Source organism: Capra hircus, chromosome 3 (genome assembly GCF_001704415.2).
Source record: "Capra hircus breed San Clemente chromosome 3, ASM170441v1, whole genome shotgun sequence".
Taxonomy (NCBI): Eukaryota; Metazoa; Chordata; class Mammalia; order Artiodactyla; family Bovidae; genus Capra; species Capra hircus.
Genome location: NC_030810.1, coordinates 109,518,685 through 109,525,097, shown reverse-complemented (window position 1 = coordinate 109,525,097; position 6,413 = coordinate 109,518,685). Strand labels below are relative to the sequence as shown.

General features: G+C 39.6%; 1 pseudogene; it reads right to left on the bottom strand.

The window, feature by feature from the left end:
• On the bottom strand, positions 1,940–5,987 carry LOC102172583 (annotated as a pseudogene).

Sequence of the window (6,413 nt, the reverse complement as noted above, 5' to 3'; positions counted from 1 at the left end):
AAATTTATTTTTAAGATGAAGAACAGTACATTGTCTGCTATTATTCCATTTCTAACTCAGTTGCTTTAATTTTATGGAAGTTTTCAAGTCAAAAGTCCCTTTAGTGTTGACTTTTTTTCAGATTTTTTCTTTATTTTACTTTACAATACTGTACTGGTTTTGCCATACATCCACATGAATCCACCATGGGTGTACACGTGTTCCCAATCCTGAACCCCCCTCCCACCTCCCTCCCCAAACCATCTCTCTGGGTCATCCCAGTGCAAAAACTACCTAATTTATCAGAAAGGTGCTATGCTGATTCTTTTCATATTTCCATTTAATTCTGTTTCTTTGCCTTTGTGAATTTACATTTAAAAGGCAGGAGAAGACCCAAACTGAACAGCCTTTTCTAAACTCTCTTTGGCTCCTCCTGACCATCCCCTTGCCCTTCTGGTTTCTCTCCTATCACAAGACGTTCTGATTTGGATCTGCTTTTAATTTTTCTTTCTTCTTAGCTAATTTCATAGCATTCTTCCAATGCTTTGATCTCTGAGCTGTTAGTCTTCTCTTTTTTTGAGCCTGCTATATATCCTGCCCATGAGAGAGCCCTTCTTTAAGCCTCACAAGGACTTCTTCATGTGACTTATTTCTAGCCAGAAGAAGTGAAGTGTCAGACCAAGTCACGTAAGCTCCATACGCGTCATATGTGGTTAGTACTTCTCTCTACTCAACTTCTTCACTTCTCACAACCCTGGTTTCCTTTCCTTTGAAGTCCTGCATGCTTGAAAATATTCTTTCTAGAAAGATTCTAGCTGACTGTAAACCCATTTCCTAAAAAGTATTTATATTTTCACTTTGTTTATCGTGTTAAAACACAAGGCACTTAGATTTCTGCACAGTATCCTTCCTGGTGACCACTTGTTCAAGCATCCAATTTTTGTTAGAAGATTCAGTGAAGTGGTGATTTTAATGTGGTTTATACCACATTAAAAAGTGAACTGGTCACTTTAAATTTAAGTTTGAGATTGACCTTGGGTGGCCTCGGCCTACAACAGCTTGGAGTGGGGCTTGGGTTCCCAGAAAGAGATTGAGGCTGGGTTGAGGAGAAGAGAACATCAGATCTTAGCCACTAGACAAGTGGTCAGTGATAAGGGCGCTGTCCCTCCGGCTTTGCAGAAAAGAATCAGCACAAAGAAGGAAAGTAGTAAACCAAGTGAAGTGTTTATTAAGAGGAAAAGAGGACAGGACCTGTGGACATACAGACAGGCAGACTCAGAGTCCCTGGGTCACACCCTTGTAGCAGTTTGAATTACTTTTATTGGGTATTTCTTCCAAGTTTCCTTTGGCCAATCTTTTTGATTTGCCTGGGTCACAGTCCATATTTCATATGTCTCAGGATCCTCCCATGTGATTGCATACATCTCTTAGCCAAGATAGATTTTACTGAAAAGGCATCTGGGCAGAACTTCCCTTGGCATAACTGCTCTTTGGTCTCCAAGGAGTCTTTCTGCACATGTGTAGTCAAGGAGGTCTCCTGACTGCAAGAATGAAAAATATGTGGTCTGGGTGGGGCCCAGCCTCCTCCTTTAATTGTCCTGCTATTCTTGACTTGGAGTTTCAATCCACAGGGAGTGAATCCCAAATAGCTTTACCATGGGGAGAGGAAAGAGGCTCATCTACCTCCTGCCTCAAGATGAACATGAGATCACATTCTGATCTTAAAATTATCTCCTGGAATAGGGCCAGTGAGTATTTATTTACAGGTCTGTAGAGTGACTTGTGTTTTTATTATGCTAACAAAGAGGCTGACGAAGTGAAAAATCATTTGTTAGAGGCTTGCCCCTCAGCTCCATTTTTGCTCTGGCCCTGTATATGATTTATGAAACTTCGCCAATCATTTGAAAGACTGGCTTTGTAACTTTACGGGTATAGACTTCCTCCTGGAAGGCATGCGCACCTATTTGGGTAGGGATCTCATCTTAGGAAAAGGATTTCTGCTCACCACTCTCTGCAGAGTATCCTGGACTTCTTTGTTTCTTAGACTATACACAGCAGGGTTTAGTAAAGGTGTTATGACAGTGTAGGTCACTGAGATCAGCTGATCCTCATCTTTGCTGTTCTCTGACTTGGGCTTGAAGTAGGCAATGGAGGCACAGCCAGAGTGGACAATGACCACAGCGAGGTGGGAGGCGCAGGTGGCAAAGGCCTTCTTCCGGCCCTCAACTGAGGCAATCTTGAGGATGGTGGAGATGATGAGGATGTAGGGGATGAAGAGGAAGGTGGCAGGGCCTGTGATGGCCAAGAGACTAATAATTAAGGTCAGGATATCATTGATGATTGGGGTAGCACAGGCCAGGTTCAACACAGGTTGAACATGAGGGAAGAAATGCTCAATCAGTGCCTTGCAAAAGGGCAATCTGGAAATAGCCACAGCCTGAACCATTGAGAGTGAGAACCCCGTGGCACTGACAGAAAATGCCAGCATGGCACAGACCCTCCAGTTCATGATGACTGAGTAATGAGGTGGGTTACAGATAGCCACATAGCGACCACACCCAATTACTGCCAACAAGAGGCAGTTGGTGATGGCAAAGCCGAGAAAGAGAAAAAGCTGAGTCCCACAGCCCTCCAGGGATATGGACTGGCTCAGACCTACAAGGCTGAAAGGCATGCATGGGATGATGGCAAGGAGCAGAAAGTCTCTGACGTAGACAGGACACTTAGAAAGAAGCACATGGGTGTGTGGAGGTGATGGTCTTTATGGATAGCAGTCACAATGATGGCATTACCAGCCCGAGTTAGAATGTACAGGATGAGAAACACCATGAAGAGCTCAGCTGATGTTCTTGGAAGTTGGAGAAACCTTGGAAAATAAACTCTCTTATCTCTGTGTGGTTGGCTGTCCTCACTGGAGATCTCAGGGCTGAAAAACAAAGAGAAAGTCAGCACCATCTCTTGGTGCTGCTCTACCCTCTGGTGAGCACACATTCAATACCACAAAGATTCGGTTCAAAATTTCATGAATCAACTGCCCAGAGATGTGGCAGACTAGGTCCTAGAACTGGAATAAGAGATACAGAAAATTTGTGCAACATTATTTAAATGCTTGAGGTAAAGCTTTCTTTTCAGGTACTCCTGAGTCAATAAAAAAAAATGATAACCTATTTATGGCCCATGAAATTGGTCTCAAAATTTTCTTAAAACTATATTTTCTGTAGACCACAGTCTCAGCCCACAATGTAATTAAGCTAGAAATTGTCACAAAAAGAAACTTTAAAATGTACAAATATTTGATAGTCTAACCAATGGTTCAAAGAGGAGCTAATAATGGAAGTTAAAAAATATTTAGAACTAAAGAATAGTTAGAGAATCACATATCAGCATTTAGAACATTATTAGAGGGAACTTTGTAGTTTAAAATGCTTTTTTGTTACTTTTATAAAAGGCTGAAAATTAGTGAGTAGAGCATCCACCCTAAGAAGTTATAAAAACAAGATTAAAAAAAAAAGAAAGTAGAAATAAAAAAAATGATGCAATATATAAAAAAAAAGATAAAACAGATAAGACCCAAATGGGTAAAAATTTATAAACTTTAGGTAAACTGCTGGTGAAACCGTCAAAGGAGAAAAAAAAAAGGAGGACACAAACTCTAGTAAGATTTAATAAAGAGACATAAAGACAGAACTTTCAGACACAAAAGGATGAAAAGCAATTTCATGAAAAGCTTTGTCTCAATACATTTTAAACTTCAATGAAATGGATACATTTCTAGAAAAAAAAATTACTTATCAATATTGAAATAAGAAGAAGCCTGAAAACTATTTTATGAAATAAAGACAGTAGTGAAAAGTCTACAAATAAACCTCTAGGCCAAGAACAATTTACCGATAACAATTTACAACATTCAAGGATAAGTTAATTTCAATCTTAAGACGGAAATAGTTTAAACTATTATGGGTAATAAAAAAAGAAGGGGGTAGGGGAGCAAAATTTGCCACCCCCAAAATGTGTCTCTTTAGCATGAAGATTAATTTAGGCTGGTTATTTTTAAGGCCCAAAGACTCAGGAAGAATCTTTGACCTTCCCCCTAAATGCCTAAAAGTTTGTAGATGGAGGGCTTGTTCCAGGAAGAGAGCCATCACTATAGGTAACTGTGGTATGAACCAGGTATGGTAGGTAGAGGGAAATCTAGCAAAGTCAGCTCATTAAAATTTCTCTGTTCCATTGTTTCTGCCTGGCCCAGCAAACATTTGTTTATCAAACATTTGCTTTTCTTGGATTGTCTTTTTCCTCTTGGAAGTCCCAAATCACTACCCCCAACATCCTCTTTTTTCTTTAGCTGAACATGATATTCAAGGTGAGGGTTTCAGTCATTTTGGTGAGTTATTCAGTCTTCTTGAATCTCTCACATATGTACTTGTTATTTAACTTTTGTTTGATTTTTCTCTCACTAATATGTCTCAGGTCAATTTAACTCTTAGACCAGTCAGAAGAAACTAGAAGGGTAGAATAAAATTTCTTTCTCCCTGATGAGGGAATACTCCTAACCCCATTTTATGAAGTTGGAATTATCTTGATACCAAATTTATCAGGGCAATCTCACTCACAGAAATAGGTGCAAAACTCTCAAGCAAAATGTCACCAGGCCAAATTCAACCATATATAAGATGGGTATATGATCAAGCTGGTTTTATTTTAGGATGCTAAGCTTGTTTAACATTAAACAGCCCAATTATATTTTTCCTCAAATGAAGTGTTTAAAGGAAAAGAGACATGATTATTTCAGTAGCTGCCAAAAAAGCATTTTTAAAATTCAGAGTCTACTTATAAGAACCCTTAGTAAACAAAGAATAAAAGATTTTTTTTTAACTGATAAAGCATATGTACAGCAATTCTTCAGCCAGCATATACTTAAAGGTGAAATACTGAAGGATCCTTTTTAAGATTAAGAACAAGATAAAGGTGACTGCTTTATCTACTTCTATTCAACATTGAAAATTGAATATTCTAGCTAGCCCAGTAAGGCAAGAAAAGAGGAATTAAAGATACAAGAATTGAGAATAAAGAAATTCTTTGTAGATGATGTGATTGTGAACATAGAAAATCCAAGAGAAGCTACTGATAAACTATTAGAATTATTAACAGAGTCTAACAAACTTTCTGGTACAAAATTTATATATAAAAATTCATCACATTTCTGTACTTAAATTGATAGAAAATTAAATTTAAAAATAGAAAATACCTAGGAATAAAGACCTTTATTAAGAAAATTATAAAACTTTAATAATAAACACTGAAGATGACCAACATGAATGGAGCAGTACACCATGCTTATGAATTGCAAGATCTAATATTACAAAGATTTCAATTAATCAAAACTCCGGTGTAACTCAATCAGAATCCCAAATGGATTGTTTTTGGTTCATTGGTTGCCAGATTGACAACTGATACTAAAATTTATATGGAAGTACAAACAGAAGCCAAAACACTCTTAAAGAAGAAAAGCAAGAGTAGAGGGTTTGCCTTTCAAATACTGTTCCTTATCCTACTGCTGCTGCTGAGTCGCTTCAGTCGTGTCCAACTCTGTGCGACCCCATAGACGGCAGCCCACCAGGCTCCCCCGTCCCTGGGATTCTCCAGGCAAGAACACTGGAGTGGGTTGCCATTTCCTTCTCCAATGCATGCAAGTGAAAAGTGAAAGTGAAGTCTCTCAGTCGTGTCTGACTCTTCGCGACCCCATGGACTGCAACCCACCAGGCTCCTCTGCCCATGGGATCTTCCAGGCAAGAGTACTGGAGTGGGGTGCTATTGCCTTCTCCATTGCTTATCCTAAGGCTATAAGAATTAAGAAGATGTGGTATTATTACAGGGATAAGCAATCTCACCAATGGGGGGAAAATTTGAGTTCTGAAATACAGAAACTATTTGCACCAGGGCTGGCTTTGCAGATTGGTGGAAAGCACAGAGTCATCAATTAATAGTCCCGGAATAGTTGGTTTACCCATATGGAAAAAACTGAAATTAGATGAGCTTACACCATTAAAGAGGAGGGCATGGCAACCCACTCCAGTACTCTTGCCTGGAGAATCCCACAGACAGAGAAGCCTGGCAGGCTACAGTCCATAGGGTCACAAAGAGTGGGACATGGCTGAAGCAACAGCATGCACACCATTAAAGGGCTTCCCAGGTGGCTCAGTGGTAAAGACTCCGTTTGCCAATGCAGGAGACACAGGATATGCAGGTAAATCCCTGGGTTGGGAAGATCCCCTGGAGAAGGAAATGGCAACTCACTCTAGCATTCTTGACTGGAGAATCCCATAGACAGAGGAGCCTAGCAGGCTACAGTCCATAGGATCACAAAGAGTCAGACATGATTGAGCAACTGAGCGTGAACACGCACAGCTTTAAAAAAAAAATTGGTTTCAGATGTA